We start from the raw sequence: 20011 nt of genomic DNA, 5'->3' as shown, positions 1-20011 counted from the left end.
ATTCTTTGCCCTTTGGGACCTACCTTCTACTTTAGCAATCCATTTAAAAACTTGTGGCATTTTTCCTTACTCACACTGAATTTCTCTTGTCCACTTAATGCAGTACTGAAATCAGGTGCTCCATAATGGAGACAGAAATTGATTATGCTAACACTACAGCTGCTTTTGATATGCTCAATGAATGGCAATTACAATTTTTTTAACTGAAATTCAGAAATTTTTAATGTCCCTTTTCTTGGGTCCTGCCATCCAAGTTGTATATATTCAGGATGGATTAAAAGACCTAAGGGAGAGCTCAATGTTCTTTCAGGAAATGTGAAAATAGAAAATCAAACAGCTCATCAGTAAAGATCTAACACTGGACCTAAAATATACTTAGCTGACTTAAGAAACAAGAATCTTCTATCAAAAGATATTATCACTTCTTGTTAGTAATGAGTATGTCATAAGAAGATTTTTCTCTAAATGTGACTATTTTTTGCCCAGTTAACAGCTATGCTACAGGAGGAAACAGATATTAAGAAATAATTGCATGATCTTAGAAATAAATGTACTAAGGAAGAAAGGAAAGGAATGGGTTAAATGCCCAAAATGCCACAACCCAGGAATCCATGAGGAAAGCAGCTTAGAGAGGAGCCTTGAATAATTCCCACAGATATAAACAGGCCCTGAATGAGAGACAGCAGATAAAAAGCAACAATATCAATCCCAGGTGACAACAGATAAACGAAACAATCCCAAATTGAACTCATTACATCAGATTGTAAAATGTGAGAAGCAAACAGAATTTCTAGGAAATAAAATTTTAATTCAATAATTGAAATTAGAAGTTAACCAGGTGAACTTAACAGAAAATTGAACGTATCTGAAAAGAGAAACAGTAAGCTCGAAGAAAAGTCATAATGACATTATCTAAATTGTAACACAGAGACAAACATGAAAAATAAAATAGATGCTAAGAAAAAGGGATAGAAATTATATTGTGTATTCATCTAATTATGGTTCGAAGAAATAAGATAAAAGGGGGCCTATATTCCAAGAATATTGAATGAACTGTTTCTAAAGTGATGGAAAACAAAATCCTCATTATTGAGGAAAGTAAAACCCAAAGAACTAAAATATTAAAATTAAATATTTGAAAATCAGAAAAGAATGATACTATTTGAAGCATTTCAAAGTCATTAGTTTCGTTAAGGGTACACATGTGAATCTAGTTTACACTTTAAAAATTAAGTGTGCATGCAAATATTTTTAAAGAACTCACTGAAAAAAGTAGATATCAATTGTGTATTTTCCAAATTCGTCAAGGGAATAAAGGATATTTTTTTAAGCCAGAACAAGGAAAAATTAAAAAAAAGAGGCGTATAAAAGAAAATGCAGAAAAATGTAATGCATGAAAGCACAATATAAGACAATGTAAATAATTTTGCATATAGCAGAGATCACATTAATATAAATGACTGAAGGTTTATATAATCATCCTAGGTAAAAGTAAAATTAATTATAGCAGTTTACAAGAACCGTGTTGACAAAAGAAGACTGAAAGCAAACAAATATAACACATAATGCCTCAATCACTAACCACGAGAAAATGGGTGAAGCTTTACTCACAGAACTATAAATAGCATTAATTTAGAAAGTACTCCTAGGAATGATTATTTGGGGTGATGGATCAATTCATTAGGGAGAAATTTACATATCCTAACTTGTATAATATGGCTTCTAAATACATAAATTAAAAATGAAAGAACTAGAAGCAAAAATGAAAAATTTACTATGAGATAATGCAACCTATTTATCTAATTGGTAAATCAATCAAACCAAAAGATTCACTTTGATAGAGAAGACAATGCAAATACTAAACCTAATACATATACATAGAAGTAAACCATTTTACCCAACAACAGGAGACAATTCATTCTTTTCAGCACGCATAAACACATATCAGCATAGGTATCACATCCATAAATTCTGACCACACTGTAGGACATACAGCTATTCTCATCAATTTTAAAGAAGGAGCATCATAAAGGCCATTTTTGAACAAAATACAATAAGGTAAAAACTGACAATTGTTTGAATGAAAGTGGTGTATTTAGAAATCACAACACAATTTTAAATAACACATGGACCAAATATATTTATTGTGTGGTAGAAAATCATTGATATGAAATAGCGATTAAAAAAACTACATAGCAAAATTCATGCTATATTGCTTAAAAAGACTTCAGAGAAAAAATTTTAGAAGAATGTTTTTATTAGATAATAAAAACTGAAAATTAAGAGCTAGAACATTTATGATCTTAATTAAAGAACAGGAGAATAAATCCCAAGATAGAATGCATAAAAATAAGAAGAAAAATTATGAAAAGAAAAGACCTTTTAATATAAAGTCAACAAAGCTCAAGTTAATATCGAAAATATTAATAGGCTGGAGAAATTCTGTCAAGACTAATCAAGAAAAAAAGAGAAGGTATAAATAAACACCATTAAGGATTAAAGACATAGCCAAAGATACATCACACATTTTCAACATGACAAGAGAATATAAGATATAACATGTCAGCTAATTTACAAAAAGAGTTAGATAACGCAACAAATTCTTAGGAAATATATAAACTGCCAAAAGTGAACCTAATCATTCTTAAAAATAAATGTAATGGTCAAAATTTGTTCAAAAAAGAATATCAGACTTCAGCATTGGTACAGATACTTCACTGCTTTACCAAAATCTAAAAGGAGAGATAATTCAAGGATTATGGGGGGGAAAAAACACAGCAGACAAAGTGGGGATAATCTTTAACTTACTTTTATATCACTATAATATATTCTCTATAAGCAAGGCAAAAATAAGAAAAACATTTACCAGCCAATCTAACTTATATATTCCAAGCCATATATTGCAAACTAAATAACCAATGCATAGTAGTGATAAAATTAAAAATCAATAAATTAAAGTAAAACCACATAATTATTTCATAGATGAAAGAAAAGCATTTATAGAAAATTATGAGAATTATTAATATTTAAATCTAATAAGCAATTGCAGCTAAATTCATTAACTGGAAAAAAGCATCTGATCTAGAATTGTCTAAGGCAAGCTTGGTACTACTAAATCGAGAAATGGTAATATAGTTCATTGTAAAATTAGGAAAAAGGTAATATTGACATTCCACTTCCTGAAAGCCCAAATCATTGTAATATGAAAAATTAAAGAAAACGGTGTAAAGGTCAGGAAAGAAGGAAAGATATTGAAAATATTCAGAGATCATATGATCCACTGGATAGAAAACCACAAAAAATATTCACCACAAATTTCAGAGTTAATAATATTTTTCTCATTTTTATAGCTATAATATTGATACACAACTCATTGTGTCAATTAAGATAAACGATTAAGCCCGTTTGAATCTTAGTTTCTGTCTTCCATTGTTAAAAAGGAATAATACTCTCTACATTGTTGGTTGTGATGAAGATTAAATGAGATTGTGTATGGAAACTACTACAAGGCTGGGCACAGAGTTATTTGTGTATCAATATTATAGCTATAAAAATGAGAAAAATATTATTAACTCTGAAATTTCTATACAATTTCATAGAACTTCTATAGAATAACTAATAGAATTTCATAGAATTCTATTAGTAAATAGATAATAGAATTTCATAGAATTTCTATAGAATAACTCTGTATTTCTATACAATTATATCAAACATATAGAAAACGCTATTCAAAAGTCGTCATGGAGTATAAGGAAAAGGTATATAAGATGCTAGGGAATAAGCCTGACAAAGTTAGGCATGACTCTTGTGGAAGATCATTGTAAGCTTTTATAGAAAGGAAATCGAGTGTTGCAAACATGGATGGAAAACCTCAATAACGAAGACGTCAATTTACCAACAAAGGGACTATAGATCTATACTTACTCCAATCATATTCTAAAAGCCTGCACATCAGGGAAATTTGAGGAACTTTTCTAAATATTTAAGCACTTTGTGTCCAGTAATTATTTTAATTGCAACACATTTTTAAATAACTGTAACAAGTATTTTAATTTTGACAATGATCTCTAAACAACATTATACTATGGATCTAAGATATTAACAAACTATCATGGTTTTACCTCATATTTTTTATGAAATTAAATTTTCATAATAGTTAAACTTCTAAGTAAATATAGCACAAATAATATTTTTCAAGAATAAAAATCAGCCTTAAACTTAAGAATTTATATGTTGTTGAGTGTCAAGGTATTTTTTTCCCCTTAATTGGCAGAGCTAATAAATGACTTGCTAGTTTCTCCCCCCAAAGTGCGTCAGTTTAGGTGGTTTATTTTTACAATTTCAAAGGAGTGTAGAAATCACTGAATATCTTGGAGGACATTAATAAAATGTGGGGACAACAGCTTTTAATGCTGGCATCACCGTTCCAGCAAGCCTGACTCCTGTGCAGCGAGTAAACAGGCTTTGCCAGGAAAATGATACCCAACAGAGCCGAGAGAAGTAGATTTCCCGTCATTTCTGTCCTAAAGAAGACTAAAACCTGGGCACTCAGCAGCCGTTTCGAAAGTGCATTGGCACAGCCCAAATTCATTTGAAAAAAATAAGTAAATAACTATCGTTTTGCAGTATGAATAAATCCTATTTAAATCCTATCAAAACCTATCCCCGGATCCTATGCTCACAGAGAATCTAATTATTTATTTTCTCACATTTCCTGGATCTAGTTGTCACCTTTCCTCCCCTCTTTTATGTACCAGGTGAAATGCATTAATTTTTTTTTAACTTCCTTAAGTACCTAACATTTATCTCCTCTTGATAATTAATGTAATCAAAATGTGGGATTTGGGTATGCAAGTTTTTTTTAGAACTTTTACTTAAAATCTATCTTGAATGAATCAGATGTGAACTTAGTAAATCGTTCAACCTTGTTTCAAACAACTCAACAGATTTTTCAGGAACATATTTAATTTCATTGGCAAAAACTTTTAAAGTAGGTTAGCTTTTTGTTGCAATTCATTAAAAAAAAATACCTTACTTTGAATTATTTAATAGTAAGATCTTCTAGTGCCTGGAGAGCAATAGGACGCAAAAGAAATCATCCTGTACTATTTTTCATGAAAGTGGTATTCTGGCCCTAGTCCAGACATTAGATATTTGTGCAATTTGGCCAAATTTTTAAATCAGTTTGTTGCTATTTTTTTTTATCTAGGTGTGATTCAGATATTTGCCAGGGTTCTCTGCTCTTCAGAGATATGGGGAAATGAAATAAAACTCCAATCATTTGGATTATTACAGAGGGCTTCTTTCAAATTTTATTGAGTTCTTGCCTCTCTGAATCCATGTTTCACAATCCATTTGGTCTCTTTCACCTGGACAAAAGCCAGAATTTATAACTTGTCTTAACAAAGCTTTCAAGGAAATCCAATAACACTCAGCACTTTAAACAGTAGAAACTCCCCTGGAAATGGGAGGGTTTTTAGTGTAGGAAAATGTTATTCCCTTCCATCCGTTCTCCATCTTGTTGTTCTCCTGGTGTGTGATTCTCTGCTCCATTCATGAGAAACATTCTGGAGCCTGGAAAAGGGAAAGTGACTCTCCAGAGTAGTAGCACTCTCAGGCCAACTTAAGGCTCTTAGCCCTGCTGGAATTCTTCTGCATTTTCCCCATCTTCTTAAATTAAAAATAAATTAATTAAAAATTTTAAAATCCTTGTAATCCTTTCAAATGGATTTGCTTTAAAAATGAACATTAAAAGAAACAACTAAAACCCCAATATTTTAAAATTGCTTTGCTCTTCTGATTCCAGTTAGGTATTTTTGAGGAATAAATTTGGAATCCTGATCTTGCAGTGGCCTGAGTCCAGATTCGAGAGCCGAGTGGCCTGGGTTTGTGTGCCAGCTCTGCAACAACCTTGGTCAGTTCCTGCTGGTAGCTCGGTTTTCTCTTCTATGCAAAGTGGATGATGAACCATCTAGCGCCCCAAAGAGGAGCGCCTGGAGCACATCAGGGGTTATGGAGGTGTGAACGCTCATGAAGTTGGAGAGTCTGAAACTAGCCCTCAGATATATTAAACTCTGGGGGACGACAGAGTTACCAAATGTGGCAGGTTCCTTAAAGTGCTATGACACTGATTATCCCCTCAGCTGTGTGCAGGGTTTCTTGCTTCCTAACGTTTCTTTTCTCTTTCTAGTAGACAGATCCTGAAGTTAAAGTATGGATGTCTTCCATTTATCTGTTGCTGTTTTATTGAAATATCACTGCATTACAGAATATCAATGAAACTTTTAGTATAACCCTATCATAGAAAAATGGTTCACTATTATAATAGACACTCATTATTAGAAGTATTTTTACTTTTAATTTCATCACTTTTAATTTCTAGTATATAACGTTCATTATGCTAGCCAATATTATAAACACCAGAGATTTGTTTCTGACATTCTGACATTCTGATTAGCAGGGAATAGGTTATTGATCTTGATATATAGAAAACAGAATAAACTGTAGTTGTCTCCTCTGGACTGTGGACTTCCTGTTAGACCACCAGGTGACCAATCTCTGAACTAATACCTGATTAAAATGCTATAGATAAACCTAAAAGTATGCATTTTTTTCTTTTTTGTGAAAAATAACATATGTACAAAAAAGCAATAAATTTCAAAGCACATCACAACAATTAGTTGTAGAACATAATTCAGAGTTTGGTATAAGTTACAATTCCACAATTTTAGGTTTTGCTTCTGGAAACTAAAAGAAATATCAATATAATGATTCAGCAATCATACTCATTTGTTAAACCCTACCTTTTCTATACAACTCCACCATCATCTTTGATCTTTCTTCCACTCTTTAGGGGTATTGGGCTATGCCCATTCCAACTTTTTCATGTTTGAAGGGGCTGTGGATAGTATGGGAAAAGGAGATGGAACTAGTTGGTGTTCTGAGAGGCTGACCCTCCTGGGTTTCAGGACTTATCTGGCCCAGGGACCCATCTGGAGGTTGTAGGTTTCTGGAAAGTTACCCTAGTGCATGGGGCCTTTGTACAGTCTTATATAACCCCCAATTCCATTTCTTTTTATTCCTCAGAATCTAGGACCACATTGTGCATTGAATATATTTGAACCACTGCCTGCATCAGACTATATCTATACCTCCATTTTCATAATTTTATTTATTCCTCACTCCTCATTTTTTATTCAATGTCCAGACTTAGCTTATAAAATCTAGATTTTTAAACCCAACTATCTTCTTGGCTACTCCAACAGTCACCTCAAAGTTAACTCAAATTGAACGTGTACAACATAGGAGAAACAGTCTGTTCTCCCCATAACTACTCTAGTTGCACAGCCCCTATTTCAGCAGACTGCAGTATTATCAAGTTACTTCTTCCAAGGAAAAAGAGAGAATTTATCTATAATATCACCCTTTCCTTTTCCCTCAAATCTGTTCCAGGACCAGATTTTGTTGTTGTTTTTCTCTTAAAATCATTTTTTAAGAAAGTGTTCATGTATATTTGCAGTGAGAGGGGTCATAAAATAGTAGTGTACTTGAATTGTTAAACAAAAATCTATTTTATTGTTATGCCTGACAGTGCATAAAGGAAATTGTGTCATTTCAAAATGGATTTTGCCAAAATATTGTGCTATATAGACTTCTCATATAATACTCAATATTTTAAAAAATACTTTCCTCTTATTTATACAATTAATTTATATTTATTATAAAATGATAAGTGTAACATATTTGCACTTATAAATTATGAGTATCTGTTGAACCAAAGATAATAGTTATTAGATGCGAGGATACATTATCTAATTTTAAAATATACATATAGCTATATATTCTTGTCCCTCTAAATATGCCTACTTATACTTAAAAATGCCTACCATCAGATTGGCCTCTACAGTGTAAAGGCTAAAGGCCTTAAAAGACAGCATTTGCCCCTATATGCACACGCATGCACACGTGCACACATATATGCATACCTTGAATGTGAGGCTGTTGGGTGTAATAAAAGTACTAAGTTATCTGAATTCAAATTCCAGAGCTTTCTATGAAAGCTAAATGACTGTTGGAGGTTTTTTTCTCTATTTTCAAAGGATTATGCATTTATTTTTCCTCTGATGACCTAGTGCCTCATTATTCAGCTACTTTACTCTCAATGTAATCATGCAGCTTAAAATTCCTTAGGAAAAATTAAATTAACTGAATCAAAGTATGCTTAAAGATTATTTTGCATACTATCTCATTGTTTTCCAGAACTACATTATCTAGTATTGTCCCCAAACTCAAGCAACGGCACCTTCCTTAGGTCACTTGCTTTATGCAGTCTTGTGCAGCATAAGCAAACACACACACACAAATTCAATGATCACTTATTAAAGATGACATGGACACTCCTGTGATCTGGGACCTGTTACTCAGAGCTGGCACATAGGGACTTGCTTACTGTGGCTAAAATTCTACCCAAGGGAAACATTCTCCACATTTCATACCCTATTCCACATACTCCTCACACCCATACCCCCACCCCCACAAAAAGAAGGAATTCTGTTTTTGTGGAGGGTGAAGAAAGTCATAAGAGAATGTCAATCCCACAATAACCATGAGGAAACCTGGGCAGACTAAAAGATCACAACTTGTTGAACTATAGATTGCAAGACATCCAAGCAACTGAATCCCAAAGTGTAACAAGGACATTTGTAACACATGAACGTCCCACTTTTGGCACAATGTGGAATAAAGAGGTATGACCAATACATAATGGGTAAGAAGGCATACACTAAAGTTTTAACACATTATTAAAGGCCCAAATGGTCTAGCTTGTGAGATGAAATAGAGAAGAGACATAGATGCGCAGGGAATCCACAATCCTCTCAGGTGCTCATGACAAAGGTAAAGGAAGGTCAGGAACCTAAGAGGGCCCCCTTGGTGGTGCCAGTGAGCAAGGCGGGATCAGTCATCAATAAGGGACAGACAAAAAGACCCCCACTTTCTCCAGGGCTTCCTTGATAGGAAGCAAAAGCTTAAAACTACTGGTGAGGTGGAAACTGTATGAAGCGGTCAAATAGGACTGCCACGAGAAAACTTGATTTCCAGGATGGAAAATTTCCTTGGCCAGCAAAAACTGATGAGCAGATTGGATACCAGGAAAAAAGGAAGCAACACTCTTGAAACTTGATTAGCGGAAATTATCCAAACTGAAAGAGAGAGAGAGAAAAAACAGTAGAATAATAAGAATGTGGAAAAGCATGAAAGAAGGGACAGAGGGAAATAAGGAGACTGTAACAGGGAAGAACTGCAGGACTAAACATTAATAATCACTTGAAATAAAGAGACATAGAGTAGAAAGTGATTAATAATAAGCAAAAGCATAGAAAAGATGCAATGGGCAAAAACTAATAAAAAGAAAAGTGGAATGGCAGACAAAATGGGCTTCAAGACAAGGACTATTACTAGGAATAAAGAGAAACATGAAAATAAATAAAGGAGGTAATTTCTCAAGAAGCCAAAACAACCATACATGTTTGTGCATTTAGCAACAGAGCTTCCAAGATACCATCACAACTTAAAGAACTGAAAAGAAAATAGTCAAATCCACAATTGTAGTGGGAAATGTCAACACTCTTCTTCAGTAATCAGTCAAGTGGTCAGTAAATAGGCAAGAATATAGAATGCCTCAAAAACATCATCAACCAATTTAGACCAATTGGTTTTTATAAACCACTCAAATCAACAGCAGCAGAATACGTATTCTTTCCAGGTGAACATGGGACACTTTCCCGATAGACCAGATTCTGGACCAAAAAACAAATATCAAAACATTTTAAAGAATGAAAATCATACATGTATGTTCTCTGGCCATAAGTGAACTAAACTAGAAAGCAATGACAGGAAAAAACAAAAAACCTGAAAAATCCTCAAAGGTTTATAAAGTGAAAAACAAACCCATGATACCTCATGATTCAAAGAGTAAGGCAAAAAGAAAATTAGAAAAATGTTTATATACATTTTTTTCATATACAAATGAAAATGAAAAAGCAACAGCTGAAGTATTGCTCACAGGAAAAAGTTATGCATTAAATCAATATATTGGGAAAAAAATGAAAGTTTCAAATTAATGATCAATATTTCCATCAAATCTCAAGAAGATGTAAAAAAGAAAAGCAAATGAAATTCCACAAAGCAAGGAGATGAAAAGAAATCAAAAGCTAGAGCAAAAATAACTGACAAGGGAAATAAGAAAACAGAAAAAAAAAACCTGTGAAAACAATAGCAAAATCTTTGAGAAGAGCATAAAATCAATATACCTCTATCTAGAATGATCAAGGGAAAAAAGATAACAGGAATATATGATAAGATATTAATACAGCTCCTGGAGACATTAAAAGGATAAAAAGGGAACATGGTGAACAAATTTTACCTCAAAGTATTTGGTAATCTAAATGATATACAATTTCCTTGAATGAACAAAACTATCAAAGTTCACTAAAGAAGAAACAGATAATCTGAAAAGCCCTACATCCGTGCGAGAAATTGTATTCATTGTCATGGTCCTTGCCATAAGTAAAACAACAAACCAGGATGGCTTCATTGGCTTATTCTTCCCAGGTGAACAATGTGAATTATATATAAACACTTCCAGAAAATTGAAGAGGAGATGTTACCGCGCAATTCACTTACAGAGCCTCTGTTACCCTGATTCCAAATTCAGACAGAGGCAGCAAGACAAAGGAAACTACAGACTTATAGCCTTATAAATACGAGGCAAAAGGTCTTATCAATGTATTATCCAATATATGAAACTGGTAACCCACCATGATTAAGTGAGGCTTATACCAAGAGAGCAAGGTTTTTTAACACTTAGGTAATTTTAAAACTGCAATATTAAAGCCGTTTACTAAAACATCTTTTCCTGAATGTCTTATAATTTTAACTCAGCTATGGGGGAATATTTTAGTAATAAGAAATCTGTCTCTCAACTCGGGTCATTTAGATATACTACTAAACCCAGAAGCTGAAATTGAATATATTTTAAATGTATATTTCAGCCATGACCTGGCATGAAGCTAGATTAGTTTAGGATTAATGGTAATTTTAACTCAGTGAGCACAAAAGGAAGAATCTTTTCTGATAGAAGCTATTTTCACTCCAAAAATAACCATACTAGCTATAATTACGAAGTTCTCAAACTAAACAAAAGGATAGCATTCTGTACTTAAGAGGATTTAAGATAAATCAAAAGTCATTTTATTATTACCAAATTTTGCATAGGGAAAATTTTGAATCTCAAGAGATTAGAATTAATTTTGAATCATAGGTGATATGAGATGAACGAGAATCCTTAAAATGTTGATTGTTGTAACTTAGTAGTTTCATTTCAGCTTGGGTGAAGTCAAGGATGGCTGTCTTACCTGCCTTTCAGTTTTACATTCAGATTTGCAGGACTTTTCTCTTCTACCCTTGAGGGCATCCATTAGCCCCGTTCAGCACCTACTCAGCCAGGTCTGCCATTCTCTCTGTTTTTTCTGTCCCTCGGTGGGCAAGGCAAAGCTGAGCATCCAGTTAAATAACCTACTTAATCTCATTTCTGTAGGCCCTGTTTTGTTTTTATATACAGGCGTGTGTGAATTTGTCTATGTGCAGCTTGAGATGTAGAGTAAGAGGAGGGAAGCCCCACTGAAAATTTTCAGTCTGCCCAGATGAATTTTTTAAAGCAATACTTTATTTCTTAAATGACGTGTGATTCTTTTATTGATAGCTTTTATGCTGCAAGACAAAAAAAAAGTCATGGAACAGAAGCCTTAAATGATTATATATAAACCTAAAATTTTAAACAATAGAGATTTTTTTATATATGTAATATTCAAAGTGAAGAAAATAAAGGATGGAGAAAGGGAATTTCAATAGAGTGGGTTTATTGGTTTCCTGAATTTATCTTATGGTCATTTTTATAGGTCCTGAAGTAAAACTGCAAGAAACTCCCCAGGATACTAGTAATATCCGCTTTTCAGTTACCCAGTCTAGGAATAAAAGCTGTAATAGGGCAATATTTAAATGGTGGTGATTAGTGTCAGCATCACAGACTTGGATGAGGTAGAGGTGCCACTTTCTAAGACAATTCACCTTTAGGATTTGTGTGCTAAATATAACAAACCCAATCTAGTGTAACTGTAACTTTTATGCTAAATTTTATCTCCTTCCTGAAAGAAATCCACTCAGTCCTTGTTACTAGACATGCATCAATTGAACTGTCAAATGCCTTTCTCTCTCGGAGATTTGGCAAAGACCACTAGGAGATATTGGGGTCACCAAGGAAGGAAAGTAGTGTACTTTCAGTGTTTCACGTCACAGTTACATCAACTCTCCATCATATTGAGTCCAAAGAGAGATTCTCTTTTTTATAAAAAATATTGTCATTGACAAATCTTCACACACATACAATCCATATGTAATGTACAATCAATGGTTCACAGTATTATCACTTAGTTGTGTATTCATCACCATGATCATTTTTAGAACATTTGCATCACTCCAGAAAAAAGAAATAACAGGAGAAAGGAAAAAAACTCATACATCCCATACCCCTTACCCCTCCCTCTCATTAACCACTAACATTTCATTCTACTCAATTTATTTTACTCCTTGTCCCCTTATTATTTATTTATTTTTTATTCCTAATTTTTTGCTCATCTGCCCATGCCCTGGATAAAAGGAGTATCAGACACATAGTTTTCACAATTACACAGTCACATTTTGAATGTTGTATCTGTATACAATTGTCTTCAAGAATCAAGGCTACTGGAACACAGCTTGATAGTTTCAGGTACTTCCCTTCAGCCACTCCAATAGACCATAAACTGAAAAGGGATATCTATATAATTCATGAGAATGACCTCTAAGATAACCTCTTCACTGTGTTTGAAATCTCTAGCCACTGAAACTTGAGGCAAGCCCTCTACGTGAAACCCAGAGCACTCTTTTGGGTTTGAGAAAAAAAATGACATTCTCTACAGCTAAGTGTCTTCCTTTTGAGAAAAATTGTCTTGTTATCATGACCAGGTTGAGAATAAATGTCAGATTACGGGACACAAAGTATGCAAGCTGGGGTGCCCCTCATTAAGAAGTGCAATCTGACCCACCATGACGTAAAACTGGAGATGCATGTGGCAATTCTCCATCAAGTAGAAGTAATGCACAGGAGACTGGGCTTGATGGCTCAAGTCATCGCCATGAGCAGCACGTGGCTCTGATTTTCACGACACTGCTCTTTATTAATTGTCAGGACTCCCTCAACCCATACCTGTGTCTTGAGATGAGTTCCTCCTAAATTGGTTGACTGAAGAAAGAAATGAGCCTAATTTACATATGGTTCTTCCACATAAGGTTGACCTCCCCAAAGTGTATATTTCAGGTACGGTGGCCCTGGAGACAGGGGATAGAAAAACCCTTCAAGTTGGCAAAGCTTCAAGTAGTGTATGCCTTTTTAAATTTAGTGTGACTGTCCATATCTTAAATATCTGAATAAGGACATGAAAAAAAATGTCTTTAGAGAGGCATTGGTTTTACTCATGGCCTTCCTATATTTACTTAATTTTTAAAATTCAGCAGCCAGAAAAGCATCACAAGGTCTTTCCTACAATTAAATTGTTACAGCACTTTCTAAGTGACATACATTCCAGTGGCTTCTTCAGGGAACAGTTGCCTGTGGAAGGTAAACACTATCTTTCTAACATGAATTTATAGTATTTAATGTTTGAGTTTAACTTTTAAGTCAATAAACCCAAATTCCATCTGGTACTTGAATTTTCTCTAACATTCATAGTTTTCCCTTGAGAATTAAGTATTAGCTAGCTATTGAGTGATAAATAATTAAAGTGTGAATAAAACACTTCCCTATAATTAGTCATATTGAAAACAGTGGCAGTTATTTTAGATGTTCTTTGGGGCAGCAGCCAGATCACAAACCCATGTGCCTAATAGTTAGCTTCCTAAATAGTCCCATACATTGTCAAAAACTACTTTTAGAAATTGTATTTGCACTCATCTAACTTTCAGATAGTTCTGTGACAGAAATAATGTTGGAAAAAAGACTCACTTTAAATCCTGATATTTTTGGTGTGTGTCAAACAACTATTATTTTGAATATTTTATGTAAAAGACATAAGTAAACAAATACCCAAATTATATAGATATTTTTCCAAAGAAGCAAAGCATAATTAAGGTAAAGATTTGCACTGAAATTTTATTATAGAAAGAAGCATAGTAGACAGTCTCTTCAAAAATCAAAATTAGCTTGTATTTTTTTTCAAGTAGCCTGATTTGAAACTACTCTAGATTCATAACTTGTTAGAGTGAGACAACATATTTTTTTATCTTAGTATGTATATAAAGAAAACATGTTATCTTTGAGAGCATGCCAGAAGGGGAAAGTTTTCTAAGTCAGGCATACAATGGATTCTTTACTCAATGTTGTTTCATAGTATTAATATCAGTTGAACATTTCTATGCTCAAGTTTGGGATATAAGGAAAGCGAGTGATGTTAATTCTGTCCTCCCTACTGTTAGCAACGTGAAGTCCCCCCACATCTGGTTTCCCCTCTAACCACATTAGCTATTGGTGGGTAACAATGTCCAAAACAAGCCAAAGGGAGGATTAGTCATTGCAATGAGACGAGTGGAAAACATTCTAGTTGAGAAAAGGAATATATTATCATTATTTGAGTTCATAGAGATGCAGAGTTTTGTCCAGCTATCCCTTTAACTGCTCATGTTCTGAGGGATGAAGGAGGGTCCCAAAAGGGAAAAATGCTGGGCAAACCACCAAAGACACAGTCTGCCATATAATGTGTCTTGGTAGCTCAGCATTCACATGCAAACAGCTTTCATTCAAAATGTCCTCACGTTAAATAATGTAGAACTATAACAACAAAATCTCCTTTTTCATTCCAGATCTCAACTTATTAAGATGATATGCCTTTCTCTTAGTTCCAGACTAACTCCTTGTGATCAGAACATGTATGACTACAGAATGAATATAACTATTTCAGAAATACCCAGTGTAAATAGTAGATAGAAAACAAAAATAATTTCAATGAAAACTTCCAGTTAAAAAATGCAAGCTGAAGAATTACCACACTGCCACTATAGCTTGCTGGAAAGTGACAACAAAGATCTGATGCCATCAAGGGTCTCTTTTGTGACCAATTTCTCTCTCGATCCTTAGCTTGAGAGGTTCTCTCTCTTGCCAATGACCCTCCATGCCCACAATGGAGAGATGAATTGTGGCACTTTTGTCCTTTTTTTGTATACTATGTAGAACATTCAATGACTGTGTGGGTTTGGAGGATCCGTAGATTTCTCTCGGGGGTTAAGCAAGCACAGACTTTTTCTGTACAGGGCTGGGGATTCTGTGTCATATAGCTCCTTAAAATGCTCATATAGAGCAGGGATTGGCAAACCACAATCTTCTGGCGAAATTTCTGCCACCACCTTTTATCATATGGCCTGCTATCTATGAATGTCTTGGCATTTTTAAATGGTTTTAAAAATCAAAAGAAAAATATCATTTTTGACATGAAATTCAAATATCAGTGTCTGTAAATAATGTTGTATTGGCACAAAGACATGCATAGTTGTGTCAGAGCCCATATGACCCACAAAACCTAAGCTATTCATTCTCTGCCCATTCGTGGAAAAGGTTTGCAGACTCTTGATCCAGAATGGGGCTTTCTGCCATTCTGCAAACGATTTTAGACTTCTGTTTATCTCTGTCTGGAAAGCTGTCTTCTGTGCAACCAGGAGATTTCCTTTACCATCAGAAGACACCTTGGTGGATGTTTTATACAACGGCCAGGTGTGAAGTGTGGGGATGGGACACAGGTAGATAAGCCCTTACTCCTTGGTCCTAATTCTTTCTCTTCTTTCCCACTTCTAAGCACTACTCTTTGATTGATGAAGTAATTTATCCATTTCAAGCAAAGCTCATCACTATGAACCATTCCAGATTTCACATCAGACTGAAAAGATTTGTCTCATCACGGTTGAGTCGTTTTTTCTCTCTTTCTCTGCCTTCAGTTATGCCCACATAGACTGATCATGGCTTCTTTGCTGTAAAACCTTATTGAATGTTACAAGAAGTAAGCATTATTTTTCAAAGTATTGACATATTTTTACTAAGTCTCCTAAAGGCCTAAAGATGGTAGTCAAAAACCTGAGTCCCAAATTATTGAAGGTGACAGTTTAAACAGCTCTTTTGCTACTGTTTAATCCACCTTCCCAGTTGGAGACAGAGAAACAGCTTGTCCTATTATCTGTTTTCTCTCAGCCCACTTTAAAATAAGATATAACACCTGAGAATTAAATTTAAATGAAATATATGGACCTGTATGGAAAAATTTGTAAACTGTGTTTTAGGAACCAATAAAAAAAAATTCAACCATGGAAAAAATATTTACAACATATACAACAAAATATAAACTTCTTTCAAATATATGAAGTTCTTAAAAACCTACATATGACAAACCCCAATCTCTTTAAAATTTATGAAGTTTTTAAAAATCAATATATGAAAGACCCCAACCTACTGTTATAAAAGTAGACATTTGACCCACAAAATGACAAAATTGTTTTATACATATATGGAATTGCTCATTTATACTAATTAATTAAAGAAATGGAAATCCAAACAATAATACACCATTTTTCATACATCAAGTTTTCACCAACCAATACTTTTCTAACACTTGGAAGAGCTCTGAAGGAATGTACTCATATGCACCATTTATAGGCTGTAACCTGAAATACATATTACCTCACTGAAGGCAATTTGATGGCATATATCATAATTTCAATTATACAATCCAATAAGCCAGTTATTTTACTTCTAGAAATATATCCTAAAGATATATTTACTTATGGGTACCAAGGAATTTATGCAAAACTTTGTGGGGTTTTTTTTTGGCCACAATTTTTGTAATAAAAAACAATCAGGAAAAAAATTGAAACATCTGTAAATAAAACATCAAATAAACAAATTATGGACCTCAACACAATAATATTTTATGCAGTTATTAAAGAAGGATAAAGTCAAACTATAAGTACACAAAGTTATGTGTGTGTGTGTGTCTATGTGTGCAAGTGCGTGTGGTTTTTGAAAGGCTGGGCTAGGAAATTTTGAAGAGGGCTTCAAAATTGGGCTATTAGTGTGGCACCAGAGTGAGAAAACATTTATTGCAAGTATATAGCCATGTCTACTGTATGAATAAAATAATTATAAAAGTATCTACTAGAAATATTGTTTCCATGCCAAAATTATTGTCAGCATTCAATAACAGAATTCAAAGACCTCAATTATTCATTACCTGTGGCCAAAATTACTTTTTAAAGAGAATTCTGGTCAAGTCTGCAGAATATTCTTATACCTTATGAGAGGATACAACTCTCATAAACAGTTTCAATGTCACATATGAAAACATCATATTGGGTACAAATTAAAAGACTAGATTTGTAGTCAAATAGTTATGGCTTGAATTCCAACTCTATTTTCTAGATATGTGACCTCTTTTATTTTAATATATGAAAATCAGTTTCTTATTCCGTGAATAAGAGAAATTGAACTTAAAACTGCATAGAATTATATGAGTGGTCAATGATATCACATACGTACAACACTTTACGTAGCCAACATTTATAGGTAGTCAAATTTTTAATGTATTTTTCACACCTAATTTTTTAACTTTCTTTTGGGTGTGTGTGAAATATAACATATATACAAAGAAAAGAAAGTAGAAGCAATAATTTTCAAAGTACAGTTCAACAAGTAGATAGAGAACGGATTTCAGGTTTGTGATGGGTTAACATTCCACTATTTCAGATTTTTGCTTCTAGCCGCTCCAAACACTGGAACCTAGAAGAAATATCAATGTAATGATTCAGCAGTAATACTCATTTGTTAAATCCTATTTACTGTGATATAACACATTCTTCTCCTTTGATCCTTCTCCCAATTTTTCATGGTGAGAAGGGGTGTCGACACTAAAACATAAGTGGATATAATTAATTGATAATTTTGGAGAGGCTGATCCCTCTGGGTTTCAGAACTTATCTGACTTAGGAACCCTCAAGAAATTATAGGTTCCAGGAGAGCAAACTTAGCGCATGAAACTTTCATTGAGTCTCAGTTCTAGCCCTAGGTGTTCTTAAGAGTTAGGGTTTGTTGGTCGGACTGATGTTGGTTGGGGTTTAGCAAACCATGGCAATTAGCTCTATCTAACTGAAGCTTGCATAAGAGTAGTCTCCAGAATAGCCTCTTAACCCTATTTGATCTCCGTCACTGATGCTTTATTTTATTACACTTCTTTTCCCCCTTTTGGTCAGGGAGTTGTTATCAGTCTCACAGTCCAGGACCAGGCTCATCCCCAGGGTTCACGCTCTACACTGTCAGGGAGATTTTTCACCCCTGAAGGTCATGTCCCACATAGGGGGTAGAGTAATGATTTTCACTGCAAAGTTGGGCTTAGAGAAGAGAGAGAGGCCACATCTGAGCAACAAAAGGGGTTTCCTAGAAGGAATACTTAGGCCTCGTTATAGGTAGTCTTAGCTTCTACATTACAGAAATAAGTTTCATAAGGGCATGACTCAAAATGAAGGGCTTAGCCTACATTCTTGGGCATCTCCAATGGTTGAGAGAGTACTAGGGATTTCCCAGATGGGAAAGTTTCATAGTTTCATTTTTTTTTTCCTTTGGACCCTCAAGGGACTCTACCAATATGTTTTAATTATCAGCCCACCATAGTCTGAGATGTGTCCTAGTATTACATTAAGCTATACAGAATTACAAGATTTCAAGTTCTGTATTCCAGGAGTTTGGATTGTTTAAATGAGCTATCCAGACAAGTTGATTTAGATTGCATGTTATAAAAAAATCTAAGTTCTAGACATAATAAACCTCTTTGCCTTTGGTCTTATATAACAAGTGAAGGTCTAGAGTGCATACACTACCATATTTTACCCTGCATTGTGATTTACCTCAGTCCCAGACAAATTGGTACCATTTAGAACTCTAATTGAGGCCTGGTCTCTTTTTCAGTTACTTTAACTGTTATTTTATACAGCTATGCTAAACTTCAGGGTGGCAGCAGTCCGCTTCTGGGACTTAGGTGTCACAGAATTCATCAAATTTCCAGGGAAATACCTGCCAATGTATATGTACCCTGCATGACTGTTTTTACATGCATTTTGGCTTATCCTTTTGTCTCCTGATTGCCCTCTCCCTTCCTCCTTCCTTCCTTTTCTCCTTTTTTTCCATCTTTCTTCCTCTCTTCCTTTCCTTCTCTCTTCTCTCTCTCTCTTTTATATTTCTTTAGTAGAAGCAAGTCTTTTTTATAGAGGTGAATTTCACATGCACGATTAATCATTTTAAAGCATTCAACTCTGTAGTACTCAGCGTATTCACAACATTGTGCAAACACCAGCCACCCCCAGTTTTAAACTCTTTCATCACTTCTTAAAAATATCACATGCCAGTGTTTCTAAGGTGATGGAAAATTTTGATCACGGATGGTGGTGATGGTTGAACAACACTGCAAACCGATCAATACTACCAAACTGTATGCACCAAAGTGGCCCAAATGGAAAATTTTATGTTGTGTATATGTCACTAGAATAAAAATTCAAAAAGAAAACCACTGACCTAATCAAAAAGAGAACCCTAATGTAAACTATGAACTATAAGTGATAGTATAATTATAATAATACTGGTTCATCAATTTTAACAAAGGTACCAGACTAATGCAAATTGTTAATAAGGAGAACAGCGTGTGTGTGGGGGGGGATATATGGGAACTCTGTGCTTTCTGCATGATTTTTCTATAAATCTTCAACTGTTCTAAAATAAGGACAAACTGTATTTATTCAATTAATAAACATATGGGTGATTTTCTTTGAAAAAAAATAACCAAAACCAAAAAACTTCCCATACCTATTAAGCAATCACTCTCCACTTTCCTCT

Source organism: Tamandua tetradactyla, chromosome 18 (assembly GCF_023851605.1).
Source record: "Tamandua tetradactyla isolate mTamTet1 chromosome 18, mTamTet1.pri, whole genome shotgun sequence".
Lineage (NCBI taxonomy): Eukaryota > Metazoa > Chordata > Mammalia > Pilosa > Myrmecophagidae > Tamandua > Tamandua tetradactyla.
Note: the sequence above shows the minus strand (reverse complement) of the source record.